General features: G+C 40.5%; 1 protein-coding gene across 1 annotated transcript in view; it reads right to left on the bottom strand.

Annotated features, from left to right (window-relative positions):
• LOC126209843 (leucine-rich repeat-containing protein 15-like) overlaps positions 1-18,368 on the bottom strand; it is a 133,300-nt gene extending 114,932 nt beyond the window's left edge. Inside the window, exon 1 of the mRNA XM_049939004.1 lies at positions 18,298-18,368. The gene's annotated coding sequence lies outside the window, so the exon portion shown is untranslated. The remainder of the gene's footprint in view (positions 1-18,297) is intronic.
• Between the last annotated feature and the right edge of the window lie 242 nt (positions 18,369-18,610).

Here is an 18,610-nt window from a genome sequence, read left to right on the forward strand (position 1 = left end):
AAGAAAGTAGAAATTGTAAATTTATTTGATGATAGCTTCTCTGATGAATTAAAAATGAAACAGTCATCAGAGATAGTAGAGTTTAAACAGGAAAAGTTAGATATGACTAATCAATCAGAAGTGTCATTTAGTTTTGATGATTCTGGTATTGGAGCTAGTTTTTCGTCACCTGAGTGTGATAAAAAGCCAGCTAGTGAGCAACCCAAAGATGCTGGGGCTGTTGATTTAAATATTATATTACAAGCAATAGCTGCAAGTAATGCTAAATTGACAGCTGAATTAAAGTCTGAAATATCTGAGGTCAAAAGTAGTAATGCTGAATTAAAGAATGAAATTGTGGCCAGCCAAATAAATTTTAACAAACGATTGGAGGTAATGGACGATACCTTCAAGGTTGGTTGCAATAAATTGAAAGAGGATCTAGATAGTTTGAATTATAAAATTGACTACAATCATGAGGATATTAAGAAAAAGGTTGCTCATCAATTTTCTGAAATGTATAAAACAGTAAAATCCGAAGTTGCTGAGGTTCGCAAGGACTTCCAAATGGAAGATGCGAAGCTGGAGCACAAGTTAACAGAAAAGATCGAGGCAGAATCTGAACTGTGCTCAGATAGGTTTAAAGATGTTAATATTAAAGTCAACATATGTCAAGCTGACATAGAGGCAATTAAAACTGATATTACTCATATTGTACAAAGAGTAGATAATGTTGAAATGAAAGTAGAAAATATCAATACTAACATGGCTAACCTTGAGAGTAAAGTAGCTTCAGTAACTTCTGGTAATGGTAGTGTACAACAAGTTGTAACTGCAAACGCCGCTTTTATCGGGTGTCGACAGTTCTTGCGGTTCGATCCAGATAAAAATATCCACCCGCTAGATTTCTGGAACGATTTTGAAGATGTGATTCCACCAACTTGGTCTGAACGAGAGAAAATCTCATTTATTAGAAGCCATTTAGCAGGTGACGCCATGCGTTGGTCAGCTGATGTTATGTTGAAATGTAAAACATTAGCGGAGTTTAGAACAGCTTTCATTAATGAGTATTGGTCTAGCAATAAGCAAAATGAAGTGTTAAGAGAATTTTGGAGTGGAAAACGCTTCAGTGCAGGCAAAGAATCTATTAAAGAGTTTGCTAGGTCATGGATCTCACGTTTGTCACATTTGGACGAAAAGCTGAAACCTGAAATGATTATACTAGGTCTTGAAGCCAAGCTGCCATGGAATTGGCAAACTAGAATTATATCTGCCCCTAGAGACAATCTGGATCGTTTCATTGAATATTTGGAACGTGTAGAACGTGTTGCTGCCAATGAGGAGCAAGCACGTAATAATAGAAATGCTAATAACAATAATAGTAATTTTAGGAACGAGCAAAATGGCAATGTAAACATCAGAACAGTAGGTGTTCGCCATCCTAAGGGAGGTAGGAATTGGGGAAACAATTATCAGAACCAACAATGGCGTCCAAGGGATAATAATTTTGTTCCAAACAGAAATATGCATGTAAACAACAATACGGAAAGTAATGCTATGCCAGCTAACTATAATGAAACTAAAGGAAACAGCAGTAGGCCGAGGCAGGAAAACTAGTTCCCGTCTATGAGGACACTGGCGCTCACCAGGCGGTTACTTTTCCTAAGCCAGTAGTTAAGGGAATTGGTAAGACAGATCAAAATACTCAAACTGACTATGTGGATGAAGAGTCGGTAGCACCTAAGGATACAATAGAAATATTAGATCACTCACAGTATTTGATAGATACCGTGTTAGAGACGCTTTCTAAGTGGGAAGAGAAAGAGAAGGCGCAGCAGTGTTATGGTAGGGAAGAGCTACAAAATACTGAATTGTCAGGTGAAGAAGCAGAAGAAATTCATGCTTATATTTACGATGAAGATGATGTGCTCTTATCTAAAGTGCCTGTGCAGGATGTTGATAATGTACTAATAGATTTAGGACAGGAGATATGTGAGAATATAGAGGGTAGGCTGTTGAGGGTCGATGAACCCAGTAGCTGTGACCAGTTGTCACTTGAGAAGGAAACCGACGATAATAGTAAAAGTGGTTTAGCTGTAACTAGTGTTATGCCCGGTCTGGAGGCGCAGAATCGCTCAGACTACAGTAATTTGGGTTATGTTCAGCAAACTAAATGTAATGAAGTCGTGCGGTGTTTCGATTTAAAATTAATAGACCGACTGGAAAAGGCAGCTGAAAATGTAATTCAGGAAACCCCTACACACTGTGACCTAAATGTAATGAAGACAGATGTTGATCACTTTAGTTGGAGACAAATCCAAAAGGAATTATTAGATGAATTTGAGAAACCACCTGTACAACCTAGAATAAGCCACCCTATAATAATAGTGAATATGTTGGGTATCAATGTACGTTGTCTCTTAGACAGTGGAAGTGAGGTGAGTGCAATATCTCAGTCCTTCTTTGATGCCTTACCGGGTAAAGACAAACTTACAGTAATGAGGGTATCAGGACTAAGAATAATTGGTGCTACTGGCAAGGTGTCAAAAACAGTAAAGCAAGAAGCTTTGCTGCCCTTTAACATTAATGATAATTTAATTGATCATCCATGTTTAATTGTAAACAATCTCAGCATTGAGGTTTTAATTGGCATAGATTTCTTGTCAAAATATCAGAGTGTTGTTGATTTTGAAAGAAGCCAGTTAAAAATGGTCTTGTCAATGACCGGGGTAATTATAGTACCTTTTAGTGATAAACATGTAGTAACTGATGATGAAACTTGGGAGCTGCCTATACGAGTTTTGAAAAATAGGAGGTATTGGGACGAGGATGTTAATCTTAGTACAAGTAAGCTAAACACAGAAGAAGAAGAAGGAGCAATTATTGTGGACAAAATAGAAGCTAAATTGCAGGAAATCGATAAGATTTCAGACGATCTAAAGGAAGAACTGAGACAGGTTCTAAAAAGGCACCATAAAGTATTTTCAGATCGACGTGGCGTGTTCATAGGCAGCCAATGAATGCTGTAGGGAGGAGGTTGTTCTGTAACCTCTACACAGTGTGGCAGCTGTGCAGTCCCAGCTGTGTGAGATCTTCTTTCCCTTTCAGGTCTCACTCATTCTTCATCTTTCCTATCCACCAAAATTTCGACCCCTTCTTCCCATTTCGAAAATTTTCTGAAGCCAGCATTCAACTAATGAATGATGTAGGGAGGAGGTTGTTCTGTAACCTCTACACAGTGTGGCAGCTGTGCGGTCCCAGCTGTGTGAGATCTTCTTTCCATTTCAGGTCTCACTCACCCCTCATCTTTCCTATCTACAAAAATTTCGACCTCTTCTTTAAAACAAAATTTTCTGTCATGGCTATCGAGCCATGAGTTATGTAACTATTCTATCCACCGATTAGTGAAACAAAATACCTGATATGACAAACCTAATAGTGACAAACAATAGAGAAGTATGACGTAAATTAAGATACAAATGTATTTGAGTAACAATTATGTATAGAAGCTTGGTAATATTGTAAGTACAAGTGTTGTTTTATTGAAAATGGTCCCACAATAGTAATTTAAAAAGATGTACAGATTCATGTACAAGCAGGATCTGAAGTGATAGTGAAACCTAGTGTATGCATTAGAGCTAACTAATTAATAGTAAGAGAGAGTGCTTAGTGTTATGAAAAACATGCAGATAATTTGTAAGATTAAACTCACCTGGTGTAGCAAGGAAAGGCAGTGTAATAGAATTGAGCAGTGTTTGTGGTTAAGACGTGAAGGACACGTCCCTGAAGTATTTATAAGGTTGGAGCTGGCCATTATTTTGGTGTAGTGTGTGACAGGATACACCTACACGTATTGAGGTTATGAGTTGGAGGCGTGAATGCGACCATAGGTACCCTTATGTTAGATGAGACAGAGCAGCTCATGGTGTCCTATAGGTTTAAGGAAATTAGCATTACGCACGTCCATAATTACTTGATGCATTTTAGTGGTAGGTCGAGAGAGACTACCTGTGGTTTCAGCGTCCGATCGATTGGAAATGGATTGCCACGTGAGCAAACTAATCAGCTGCAATACACTATGAATATGAAATAAATGTGCTATCCTATGCTTTAAATATTAATAGAGTGAGTATTAAATAAGTACATACACTAGCAACATAATTGAATAACATAATGACAGACGTGAAACGTAAATTTTAGCTCAGCATAAATACACTTCAAAGTAAGTAAGTACCTAATTGCAGGTGTGGAACTGACAACAGCAGAAGACCAATAAGTGAATTTAGTAGTCAACTAAACGTAATGTGTTTTGAACACTCACAACTGTACTATTACCAAAAGTTACTCACATGTACAAAGAAGCTGAGAAAACAACCACTAATCATACTCATACTATCTCTAAGAATAAGGTAATCAAAGATGTCAGCTAAGTGAATAAGATACAGATTTGTCAGGAATGTACCGAGCATTGGTTCAGTGTTCCGACCCAGAGAGGATAAATTCAGATTAAATATGATTTATGATTATATGCCTTGAGCATAAATTTTCTCGAGTACATGACTAAAGGCGTTTTGAGCCATTTGTTTAACGATTTTATGACAATTAAGTAACCGCGAGAGTAATACTGAAAAAGTTCTGTTAACTTGTTCCAGTAACATACTGAAGGATAACATGTATATATCCCCATTTCATTGTGACCCACCCTTAGATATTAAGTGAACAGAGTCTGAGGCACTCTTTTTGTTTGTTCTACAGGACAAACCAGATAACGGCAGCCTGGTAGCTGCGTGAAAGCGTGGAGTGACTTGGACACAACTCACAGTGACCCCTCCCCTTTCCCCATGTAATCTAGAGGGAACGTGAAGGACGCACACCATAGCAACTTCCCCTCCTCTACCCTTGTGAATGGAAGTGTAGGACGCCAGCCAAAGCGGCTACAACCACGTGTGTAAAAATCATATGTGAAAATTTTCTTTCAGGTTTAGAAAAGACTGCTAAGAGATAATCATCTGTTTATGTATCATGTTATTTTCTTTGAATTTGTGTATGTAAAAATGTATTTAATGTATTTAATGGATCTAAGATTTTCATGATTTTTCAATTTGTATGTGTTGGTTTGTCTAAGGCAATATGTATGTGTTGGTTTGTCTAAGGCAATATGTATGCCGAAATATTTCGTTGACTTTGCTTAAAATTTTGAGTAATGACATTGTTTAAAAGGCAGTGAACATGCCCACAATTTAAATAATTAATGTAGGTAATCAGTTTTCTTTTAATGTTTCTACATGTTTACATTTCAATTTTGAATTTTCATAGGGAGTTAAATTGTACTCTTGCTTCCCTTTTTGTAATTAAATTTTTCTTTTCATTCATTAACATTCATAAACAGAAAATTTAAGTAGAGGGTGATGTAGGGAAGCAGCCTACTCACGCTGTAGTAAATTCACATCAGTTTCCATTGTGTGCCAGTCAGTCTGCTGTAACTAGCTCTGACGTAATAAATGTTGCGCAATACCTTAAAAATCAAGCAAATGACCTAAAACTTTTATAGCATGTCAGGAATAATACTAAATTAATGTGTGCTAAATATCAGTTCGATAACTTAAGCCATTTCCGAAATTTGGACGTTTTTCTGCAAAAATAATTGGCGCAACAGAAAAGAGCTAGAGACTTCAAAATTTATATTTAGATTCATCTTTCATAATTATTTACTAAAAACAGTACTTTGGATTTCGCAAATTAAGATTTTAGTGGAGATTCATGATTTTGTGGTTTTCGTCTCAAAACTGAAGGAAGCAAGATAGATTAAGTAGGCTAAGAAATAAGGCTAGGATGTTTAGATTTAAATAGGTTGGAGGTCCGCTATAACTAGGAAGATGTGTGAAGTTTCCTTTGAATACCTATAAGATTATAACGATAGCGGATCTCAAAAGGGACAGTTCAGAGCTCATCTGCTGCGTGCAGTGCAATTAAATTAATTCTCTCGCCCAAAATATTTAAGTTAGCCACGTCAAAATTTTATTATCAATACTTACCTGCGTGCTGAATGCACAGTTAAATTAAGAGCTTATTCGGCCATCAGCAAGAGAAGCTATAATTTATTATGTAACTTGAAGTGGTGCGTTACTAGCCCAGCGGCTAGTCGGGACAGCCGATTTGATCAGGCGTTCCCTTAGCCGTCCGCACCGCGGATTTATATAAAAGAGCGCTGCGCGAGGAAGCAAGGCCCCAGTTCTCTCCAGACGCTGAATGACACGCCATCTGTGTCGGCAGTCGCGCTGCGTCGGTATCACTGCTACAAACAGCCTCGGGTGCCGTATTAAGTTACTAGAGATGCGCGTAACCATGAAATCATTTCAAATGATTTTCATTTTCTAGCTTCAGTTTGCGTATTGTCGTATTTTCACGTGCCGTCGCGGGACAGACATTCTACCATTTATTTAGCGTGGCGTTTGGTGAAATACTCTCATCAAATTATGGCGAGCATTCTTTTTAACATCTAATTCGGACATTTATAGTTGCATCAGCGCATTAGACTCTGAACTGCTCTGTTAGTTAGATTGTAGGGATATTGGTGTTTTTCATATGTGAATTTGAGAATATACTCAACTATTTTGGAAAATCGTTTTTGATTGGAAATCCCGGACAATCTCCTAATTCCTCAGAGTTATAAGCTGCAGCTATAATATTCTTCTCAGGTGAAGTGGGCACTAGGAACTCTTTTTACAAGCTTCACGTTTTGTTAAATCGCTTTCTGGGGGCTAACACGTAAATAGAGAGCCAGTGTTGAGAACGGCGAAAGACAGCTTTAACAATATTCTAATAGCCAGAAGCTGATAAAACAAACAAACATTTATACTAAAATATTTCCCCCAACTCTAACTCGCCAAGCTGATTCAAAATGCAAACATTTTGTACAGCAGTTATATTTTCCCCCTATTCTTACTCGCCGCCCCACAACGTGTCGGCTGTCGCCAGGAAGCTGTCATTTTTACACAAGGAATCCGATATTAAAACTGACGATTTGTAATACCCGGCACAAAATTCTCCAGCAGTACAACTGTCCGTACCAGCTCGTCAGATTTGTGGTACAGTGCCTCCAGGAGTACTAGACTAAATGCCTCCAGGAGTACTAGATTAAACTGTAGGTCGTTCTCTGATCCTAAACTTCATGTATCAACTCGTAGATAATAGACGCTAGCGAGTGCCAGCTGAGAATCTCAAAATAATCTTTTTGTAATCTAAAGACTCCCGTGATCTGCAAGTGGACTTTACATCTTTATTCGATGGACTGAAATACTTTGTGTAGTAATAAAGTATTGGATAGACGGCACTAACAATCTGACGGATTAGTTTATTACTGTAGCAGTATACTACAATGCTCCATACAAGAATAATTTTTTGTATGGTTCTGAGCGGAAGACTGACGAATACAGAAGGAAACAACATCGTATTGCTACAGGTGTATAAATTACACCGGTGAGCCAAAACAGTGAGGCCAACTGATTAATAGCGTGTTGGTGCGTCTTTAGAATGGGTTCACCTTTAGCACGCAATACCGCGGCGATTCTGCGCGGCATGAACTCAAGTACGCCGGAGGTATGTGGCACCAGATGTTCCCGCACGGATCACATAATTCACTTAATTTAGAGGCCGGTGGTTTATATGCACGGAGCTGGCGCCCGATAACGTCCAAGATATATTCCATCGGGTTCAGATCATGCGAATTTAGTGGTAAGACATCAACGTGAGTTCACTATAATGCTCCTCAAACCACTCCAGCATGATTCTAGCATTTTAATATGGACAGATGTCCAGCTAGAAGATGCTTTCGCCATCGGCGAAGACAACAAACATGAACGGATGCAAGTGGTCTGCAGTAATGTCCACGTAGTCCACAGCTGTCGTGATGCCTTTGATTACCACCAGAGGCCCCATGGAAGCCCAGGTGAATGTCCCCCATAGTATAATACCAGTCTAACATAACAGTCGCGACACTTCGCCTCGATTTTGTTGCCTACAGCGCCAGCAGCGCCCCAAGCGGCCGGTAGGTCAAACTATGAGTTCGGCGCGATCGTGAAAGCGGATAGTGATTGTTTATTTTGATTTATACAATGGTTTTTACCATAGGGAGCGTTTATAGCGCAATAAATTGCAGCAACAACACGAAGAAGAGACCACAGCTGTATTTTTTAGGTTTCCTGAGGATCCTGAGATGTATATACCATGATGTTACTAAATTGTATCGTCAGGATTCAGTTGCAACCTACATGTGTATAAATGATGAATGTTTCGTTTTAGGAGCAGAAAATGGCTAGTTAATAGCAGACGAGAAGACCTTATGAAGAAAGACCCAGTTTACCTGTATAATAATATTAGGTTCTGTTCACTACATTTCGAACAAAACCAGTTCATGAACGCAGAAAATAACAAACTCGTGTGGAATGCAGCACCCATACTGTTTGACATTCTAAATAAGCCACCTCAACTGACGAAGAGGAAACTGCCACAAAGATTCGACAGGTTTTATTGCGATTTCAAAAGTAATGAAGACAAATTTGGAAGCTTGGTTATTTGCAGTGAAAATGTTTGTTTACTTTAAGGGATTGTGAAAATCAGATGGCTTCAGTTTTTGATGAACGTTCTCACAAGAAAATTGTGGTGAATTATATGTGGACTTGTTGATGGCTATCCCAAGTTTTCCTCCTGGATGTTGTGAAGAAACTAAGGTGCTGTTGATCAAGATATTTGTTAAAGTGATACTCGTTTACCGGCTCAAATATTGGAATCAAGACTTAGTTTCTAACAACAAGAAAGCAAATAAGAAACTGAAGAAGTTTGATCATTTGGGCTACTGATTTCTTTGGCATGTATTTCATTCACTTCTGTTGTTAGTCACTTAATTTTCCTTGCTTCTTTCGTGTGATGACATTACTTTGTTAGCACCTTGTTCGCTGACAGATTGTTTGAAAATTATTCAAATATTTGGTTTTTCAAATGTAATGTAATCAGCTCATTATAATGTTTTCAGCATATTTCTCCCACTATTTGGCAGTTGCTTGTCCCACTTAGAATAATATAAAGATGAAGGTCGTACTTGTGGCAACAGGCGACAATGACAAACACAGTAGGCCTACAGAACGATAAAAGAGCTTCGATCGCTTTTGCATGTAGAGGTGAATGTCTGTGCTTCTTACATATGAATCTGTGTGTTTATATTCTTTTAATATCAACGTGGTAAGCTGCAATTCTGTCCAATGTCACAAGTGTTTCTTCACGAATGTGTTGTAGCTTGCCACTCTATTCATGGTTTTTGTCCATACTTGCGCTTATTTTAGAATCATTTTTAGAAACATATATGCCTTCTGATACTACACAAACCCTTGGAGGCAAGAAAATAACTCAAATAATTCGGAAATTACGTAGGAAATGGATGCAAACAAACATTATGCTTACGACGCGTCTGACGTTCACCTTACCTGCCGCTTGGAGCGCTAGTGTCGCTCCATCTGTCAAACGGCAACAACTTCTACAGCAGTGAGTGTCACGAGTGTTATGTTAGACTGTGATAATACTGCCTCCACTGGCCTGTATCCGTGGTGCCGTGAATGTATCGAGCAGTCATTCGCCTGGATGACGGCGTATCCTCATACGACAATCTACCTGATGCAATAAGAAACGTGATTCATCCGACTGGGTGATACGTCTCCACTGATGCACGGTTCCATCTCCGTGATACTGTGACAACTGAAGTCGTAAATGACGATGTCGTTGGGTCAACATGAGACAATGCAGGACTCGTCGACTGCGGAGTCCCGTTTTCAACAATGTACGCTGAACGGTGTGATTCGTAACACTTGTGCCTGCAGCAGTCTTGTACTGTGTCATGTCTGCCGCAGATCGTCTCTTATGCTGGCTTTACACCGCGGGTAAGCCTCCGACCTGTAAGTTCTGTTTGACAGGGTCGACCATTGCATGCAAAACTTCACACGTGCACAATGTGCAGCTCGCGTGGGGTCCGAGGTTGGCCTGTCTCAGCACTACTCGGTACGTCTCAGCTCTGCTCAGTCCTCCTCTAATAGCGCGACATTTCGTTTAGCAGTGCGATGCGACACTTCGTCCAGCAACTGATGCTGCTGATTTTCGTCAGCACGACTTTCTTCAGTTTGGCTGAATCGTGGTGTAAGCACTGTTTGTCCTTCGCTATTTGTTCCTAGTGTAAACGAAATTCTTAGGAAGTGGCTGTTTGTCCTACAAATGGCAGTCTAGAGATCTATCGTCTAATTCTTTAAACTTAATGTGAATAACGAAGGAGAAGGATGAGAACTCTCAATATCTATTACGTATTCGCATAACCGAAGGGTACCACGAATTCGCTATGAAACGACATTACAACATAATGCAGATAGAATTTAAGTATTTATTTGCCGGCCAAAGAGGTGAAAATTACAACGATCGACAGATGATTTGTACAGTATTCATTGTTTTGTACATCAAGAAGCAGGTATGGAACAAAAGATGGAATTTGTGGTGAGAATAGCACTCTTTCTTACAAAGTCACTTGCAAGAGTTTTTGATGGAATTGAACTAAATGATTATATTAAATATTACTGTGACGTATGCTGATTAAGTCAAAAGACATGTGTGAAACTAGTTTTCAATTTAAGACTCTCTGCTATTGAATTTCTGAAGGAAAAGGTAATGCAAGAACGAAAATTATAAAATCCAGAATAGATTGCAGACCTTGAAATTTAAATAGAACTGACTGCAGGCTGCTCGCAGAAAGACAGTGAAAGGTGAGAAGCAGCTTATTTCCGATTTCATGGCGGAACTGGATGCATGTAAAAAGAAAATCGCATTGTGGAAGGCACGACTTCTGACAGGGATCACAGTTCATTTCCCTAAGCTCACTGGCGTTAAAGATAACACAAATTTTGAACAATCCATTATGCCGCTGAAAGAATCGCAGGAATAGCTTCCTGAAATTTTGAGGACACTGCCAATCTTGTATCTGTTTGAATTGTTTTGGAGATAAAAAAAAAAAAAAAGTTCGAACGTGTGTGAAATCTTATGGGACTTAACTGCTAAGGTCATCAGTCCCTAAGCTTACACACGACTTAACCTAAATTATCCTAAGGACAAACACACACACCCATGCCCGAGGGAGGACTCGAATCTCCGCCGGGATTAGCCGCACAGTCCGTGACTGCAGCGCCCAGACCGCTCGGCTAATCCCGCGCGGCTGTTTTCGAGATCATTTGCCATTTCAGCTGGAAACACCTCTAAGCATCTGCGGATGGAACTGGTCCGTCTGCAATGTGATTTCCGTTTAAAAGTCAAATCTTTCATACTAAAACTGTCCACGAGTTGTTTTTTTTCCTCGGGAAGAGTATCCACATGTCCATAACGAGGTCGTATTTGATATCAATGTTTTGTTCAACATACGTGCATGAAAAACTAAGTAAGTCGTGATTGCGTTGCATCCTGAGTGATGAAAATCCGTGAAACTGTCTGCTGACGAAAATCTCAAAACTGTCTGCATCTGTCCGTACGCAGAGTCTGTGCCAAATATAAATTATATCTTCAGTGCCCCAAAAATAATTAAATAATACTAAAAATTTGTTTTGTCTGCGATCTATGCTGTTAAGAAATGCGAAATATGAAACAAAGTCGCTTTTTCCCTCCCTCACCCCGTGGAAGCGGAGTGTGCACCGGGGCAAGAGATACTCGTACTGGCACGCATGCACGAGCGCTGCAGGCGACCTGAATTCTACACACGCCCTGTGTTATGCGACGTTAACGTTCAACGCCTTGTCACCTACTCGTGATTTTACCGTCCTCCATTCACTTTGCATATAGATATGGCTACGAAGTCTTTCACGACGTATTTCTTGAATAAGAATCTCTCTGTGTACATGCTATGACGTATTCCAGCCAATCAGAAGCTGTCCCTTGCATATAAAAGTGGGAGCCTCGCTAGTTTACGACAGTCAGTTTTAGCCCTGAAGACGACCATGGAGGTAGTGGTCGAAAGCTTCGAGTTTTATCCTGAATTGACGCGGCATGTACACCGATAGATTTTTATTCGCTTTCCACAGATGCTCACGCAAACAGAGAATCTGCTTTGCCATCCCAAGATTGTCATTACCAGACGCTGGGCCACAACAACTTGTCCTTCGCCGAAGTCGCTTACGTCAGTGTATTTTGCCACCCTCATCGTAGCTAAATAATCCCCAGTCGTCTCTGCTCTGCTTATATGCTTTTCTTACCATGCCATGTGCCCACAGCATCACCAGGTGGGATTCGCTGTCGTAGAAGTCATAATGTTTCGGCTCAGCATTATATTGAAGGGGTCCAAAATGATGTGGCCTTCACTTGTGTGGTGCGGATCCCTTCAGCTCTACCTCGCTGTAATAATATTCTCGTAAAATGAATAATCTCTCATGTGTACGACGTAGTGACAATTCATCTTCTTCGTTTTGTTGCCTTTGCTGTGTTGTACTGTTAATCACGTACTCCGTTTCACACACAATTCACGCGCTGTTTCTCTGCTGTGTCCATGGGATGATGATAATGACGTTTGGTTTGTGGGGTGCTCACTGGGACGGTCGTCAGCGCCCGTACAAATCCTCAGTCTCTTCTAAGTCCAGTGTCGCAATTTTCTCGAATGATGATGAAATGACACAAACAACACAAACACCCAGTCCCCGGGTGGAGAAAATCCCCGACTCGGCTGGAAATGCAACCTTGGAGCCTATGATCCAGAGGCAGCAACGCTAACCTCTAGGCCACAAGCTGCGGACTGTGCCCATGGGAAATGACGTCTGTGTGCATCTAACCTGTATGATTAGTCTGGTAATCACTCTTTCTATTAGTGACGGTTTTATAGTAAGGGGTAGTATTAGTTTTGCTGTTGCAGTTTGCGTTTGGCATGAAACCAGTGCATTTCAGATGTACTCGTTCGCTTTTTTCGCTGAGTAATATAGTATTATCATTTCTGTCTGACAATGCAGACTATCACTGAATCCGCACTTGGTGAGTCATCTCTATCTATTCCTCACATTGTCTGTGAAACTGATAGGGAAATTAGTTTGTAAGTAAGGATGACAAAGCGCGCAAGACTAGCCGCGCAGTCTAACGCGCTCTTCCCGAGCGGGAAGGCATGCAGGTCCCCGGCACGAATCCGCCCGGCGGATTAGTGTCGAGGTCTAGTGTGCCGGCCAGCCTGTGGATGGTTTTTAAAGTGGTTTTCCATCCGCCTCGGCGAATACGGGCTGGTTCCCCTTATTCCGCCTCAGTTACACTGTCGGCGATTCCTGCACAAACACTGTCTCCATGTAAGCGTGCACCACGCAAACATTTGAGGTTACACTCGTCTGGTATGAGACGTTCCCAGAGGGGGTCTACTTGGGTCCGAACCGCACAATAACACTGGGTTCGGTGTGAGGCGGCGGTGGGGTGGGTGGACTGCTTTGGCCTGTTGTGGGCAACAGTGAGACGAAGCCTCTCCGTCGTTTCTAGGTCCCCTGTTCAATACACAATACGCAATACACCAAGAATGACAAAGCTACCTGCGAAGGCAAGATAATGCTGAATCTGCACTAGGTGCTTTCTGTGAGTTCTACCTACTTCTTACATTTCTGCCAACCAGCCTCTAACTTCTTGAGTTTTGTTTCTCCTAGTAGCTTGATGAAACCGTGGAAGTAGCTTTTCAGTATTGTTTTCTTGATCTCTTTTTCACTGCAAGTAAACCCTATACTGTATAGCTCTTTTGTAACTTATTAATGTCTGGAAAGATAACAATAAGAGCCTGCAGGTAAAAATGAATATCAGTTTCATATTTAATATTTAAAATTCTTGCAAGTTTACAGTTACAGTCAACAAGCTAATATTGTAATTGCTGTTTACTGCTGTCCTTCCACATTGGATACAGACAGTTATCTGTTGACGTTATTTAATTAATATAACAGTTGTGACAAATTGACCATTAGTCACACTTTGATTGATCAATAAGAACAACAGACACTGTGTAAATTAGTCACTGATTGACTATAGTCTGCTCAAAGAGACTATTAAACACTTAATTGTAATGGAATAATTGAATTTTCCTCTTAGTGAAAATAAGTATCATTTTAACACTGTTCTGTCATGCTTCACAGTTTATAAGATAATGTTTAACAACATGGGAGCTGACAGACACTTTCCTGATGTTTCTGCTCAAAACACATCAGTGGTAGATTTTACCACTGATAATCATTATTTAGATTAAATATGAGATCTACAATGACTCTCAGATTCTGATACGACTGTCTTGCAACTGGACCCTGATTACCTTGCTGCACTATTTATCCAATTCCTCTGTATTAATATTTGTTTGATGTAAGTTTGTTTTCGCATTTATATTTCACTTTCAGCCACATAAAATTAATTTTTCAACTGATTACTTCCACTTTTAGATAAGTTCTCGATAGTCTAATCGATCCAGATCGTGCAGTTGTATGACACTGGTCTCCCAGCCAGGAGGACACCGACTGAGATCCCTGCCCACTCATGCAGGCTTACATTTTGCTAAGGCATTTAAAGTAAATGCCGGGATGGTTCCTTCTTTCTCCTTGCTTTAATTACCTTGTCAAGGACGAAACGTTAAATACTAGTCTTCCGTCTTCCGTTTTCTTGAGTCAAGCATTTCTCCAATTAGATTAAACCTGTGTGGTTAACATAGCTCTCTACTTTGGCATCGCACAGTTTACAGTTGGTTATGCTAATTAATTGCTTATAATTAGTGCGTTGAGGAACATACCACGAAGTTCACATTTTAAAGTATAAAACTGACGTTCCGTGAAAAATTACTGAACATCCAACGACAGCGTTGTATGTGTGCAGTGGCCTATCTAAAAAACTTGTCGAATGCATGTTTCTTCAACAACACCACGATATGTTTCTGTCCTCGTGTATCAGTCTGAGATAGAGTTGCAACCTATAATGTACGTTATGCAGACAGGACTCTGTAACTTAACGACTTAGCTGTACATTTCAACATAGCTGTACATTTCAACTGATCTATTCAAAAATTAATGGCTGACTATGAAGTTTCTATTGAAACTACTGATTTGACGTCTTGTTACTGTGCAAAACGTCTATACATATTATAAGGCTAATCACAGGGACTACTGTGTGATTCTGATGTGGCTTTCACCATTAGATAAACTGATTCAGAGGAAGTTTTGGGTATACAACTACCGCTACGTCAGCTAAGTCGTTCGGCTGTAGGTACTTAGTACTACGTGTACGAAGACGGGGCGGTCCTCTAGTGTTACAAGCACAACAAAACGATGAGACTTTTTACTGTTTTAAACTATACGAAGTGTGTTGAGTGATTAAACCTTAATTATTACTGTTATTTTATTGAGATGGGTCCAAACTGAACTGTCTTGGTAAGCCTTTCATAAGTGAAGGAGGTATACTATATCATTTTCTTATTTTTCATAAATTGTCTTCCTGAAACTAAATTGTGTACTATTGTAAGTATGGCATCAGCATCAATCGCCAGCAGTCTTAGCTCAAGATTTTTCTGATGACATTAATCTTTTCCACATAGCTGTTCAAAGCTTCAATCACTGTTGCATAATAATAACATTGGCTAATGTTGAAGAAATCCGTTACCAGTCATAACTGAAGTTGGTTTGTTTAAAACACGACCGGTTTCGGGAATATGCCCATCTTCGGGTGATTACGTTCACTTTCGTCTTTACACATTTGATGTCGGAATTTAAAACAGATCAAGGATCCAAATAGTAATTGCATAATTGATTTCAGAGTAGTCATTTGAAGCACCATATCCCTATATTCGAACACTAATTGGACTGAAAATGTTACAAACTCTGGACTAAGCATAAACTCACAGAATACAACTAATTTACGTTCAAATACAGAAATTAATAAACACGTCGGATCCTTGCAAGAATTAACTACAGAAACTGTTTCCCCTTCTACGCGGGACTTATGAGGCAGGAGAAATACCCCCAGACTTCAAAAAGATCTCAGTGCTAAGGGAGGCAGATGATGACATGTGTGTATTACGGAACCATCAGTTTATGTCATGGTCGTATAAGACTAACATGAATTATTTACAGAAGAATGTAACGTGGTTGTAACCGACCTGATGGAAGATCAGTTTGAATTCTGGAGAGTCAGAACTGACGCTACGACTTACATTAGAAGAAAGACTGAAAAAGACAAATTACACTTATAACGTTTGCACACGTAGATAATACTTTCGAATGTATTGACTGGAATGCACTCTTTGAAATGTCGAAGTTATTAACGATGAAATACAATAAAAATAGATAAAAATTGTAAGAGGGGAAAATGACTTGGAGGACGCTTTTAGAGGAATCAATACTACCTTGAAAGGAGGTTGAAAGATAAATATCAGCAAAACTGAACCTAGAGTAACGGAATGTAGTTGAATGAAATGAGGCTACGCTGAGAAAATCAAATTAGGAAGTGAGATGCTAAAAGTAGAAGATGAGATTTGCTATTTGGACAGCAAAATAAATGACAATGGCTGAAGCAGTGTGGATATACGAGGGCTATTCGGAAAGTACGGTTCGGTCGGTCGCGAAATAGAACCTACAGTCAGAATAAAAAATGTTTTATTTGCATTAGCTATGTACACATTTCAGCTACTTCTCTACATAGTCGCCTTTCCGACAGAGACATTTAACGTAGTATTGTACCAGCTTTCCTATACCCTCATCATAGAATGCAGCCACTTGTGCTTTCTGCCTATTATCTACTCTGATCTGCAGCTTGTTGTCTGTACAAAATATTGTCTTCATAGTCAGTAGCTCATGTGAACAGAGATGAAAATCAGAGGGGGCCAAGTCCAGGGGAGTATGGTAGGTGACCACACACTTGCCATTCGAAACGCTGCAGTAGTTTCCTCATTGCCCCACAGTGTGCGGCCAAGAATTGTCATGAAGAAGAAAATGCATGACAATTGTATGGGCTGCGTGAAATCAAGAGGAATCTCTCACAGGCACTCCCACTTGGCGGGAGACACTACTCTCTAGGCATCTTTACGTTTCAATGTGCTCACAGAACTGAAAAGAGCAATGTGAAGCGATCGACGGGCGTACTAGAAACACTGTTCAACACATCTGTGCAAAGTTTCAACGGATTTTCACTGTGGTTTCCATTTCACCTTACTGTCCGAACAGTCATCGTAAAATGCAGACTGGCAATAGCAAGAAACGCTATACCCAAAAAGAGAAATCTGATAATGCCGAATATAAATTGTAGTGTCCTGAAACCACTCGTCTGGCGCATAGGGCTGCACACGAATGAAACTTCGGCGACAAACAGCTCATACAAGATAATAGATGCTTTTGAAATGCGCTTTTACAGAAAATGCAGTAGATTAGATGGAATGATCAATAACTAGTGAAGAGGTGCTGAATCGAATTGGGGAATAAAGGGCTTTACGGTTTAACTTGACTAAAAGATGAGACTGGTTGATAGGATACAACTTGAGTCATCAAGGAACTGTTCATTTGGTACCGTAGGAAAATAAGGCGGGTAAAATTATTGTGAGAGACCGAAGTTTGGCGACAGTAAGCAGGTTAAAAGCATGTAGGTTGCAATAATTATGCAGATACAGAGACACTTGCACAGTACAGGCACAGCAGGCCGAGCTGCACTGAAGACCACAACACATGACTATCTCGTAAATTGCAAATCAAGCGTTAGAGGACTCATAAACCGTCCGTCCGAACAGGCCTCGGAAGGCCCAACTGTACCGACCGACCGCGCCTTCATCTTCAGCCGATAGGCGTCACTGGATGCGGATAAGGAGGCGCACTGGGTCAGCACATCGCTCTCCCTGGCATTGGTCAATTTCCGAGAGCAGAGCCGCTACTTTTCAATCAGGTAGCTCCTCAATTGGCTTCAGAAGGGCTGAGTGTACCCCCACTCGCCTACAGCAGTCGGCAGACCCGGTAGTCACTGTCCAAATGCCAACCAAGTTAGAGAGAGCTTAAACAGCGCTTAACTTCGCTCATCTGACGGGAACCGGTGGCAAGGCCGCTGGCGGACGACTAATAGTCTTCTCTTATCATTATTATTATTACATGATGTTTGTAAACCCAGTGAACTTTTTAAAGTTTATGACACAAGCTATAGCAATGTATGATATCATATTACTTTTCAAGATCATACAGTTTCGTTACATGCTTGCTATAAAACCTGCTTCGGAAGCGTTGTACGGGAGGTTGTAATCGATACTAGAGGCAGGCAGCGGCACAATGAGCGGCTTACCGGAGCGGCGAGTGTTGAAGCCTGGCCCGCAGCCAGCGGCGCACTGCGTGCTGCGCCGCGCCGCCCACACCGTGCCCCCTAATGAGGATGGTACGCCCTCGCTCCCCACACCACGGGTCCCCTGCTAACCACTGCTCCCGCTGCGCTCTCTGCCTCCCTTTCAACGTGCGTACTGGCTACAGCAAATCCACACTCGTAATAAATATCAGCGGTCTATAATTTGGGTTGTTTCGAAATACGCCTTATGTCAAACACTATTTATCTCTTTTCATTCACACAAACATGCCTGCTGGTGGACGAAACATATGTGACG

This window comes from Schistocerca nitens, chromosome 1 (genome assembly GCF_023898315.1).
Source record: "Schistocerca nitens isolate TAMUIC-IGC-003100 chromosome 1, iqSchNite1.1, whole genome shotgun sequence".
In the NCBI taxonomy this organism is placed as follows: Eukaryota; Metazoa; Arthropoda; class Insecta; order Orthoptera; family Acrididae; genus Schistocerca; species Schistocerca nitens.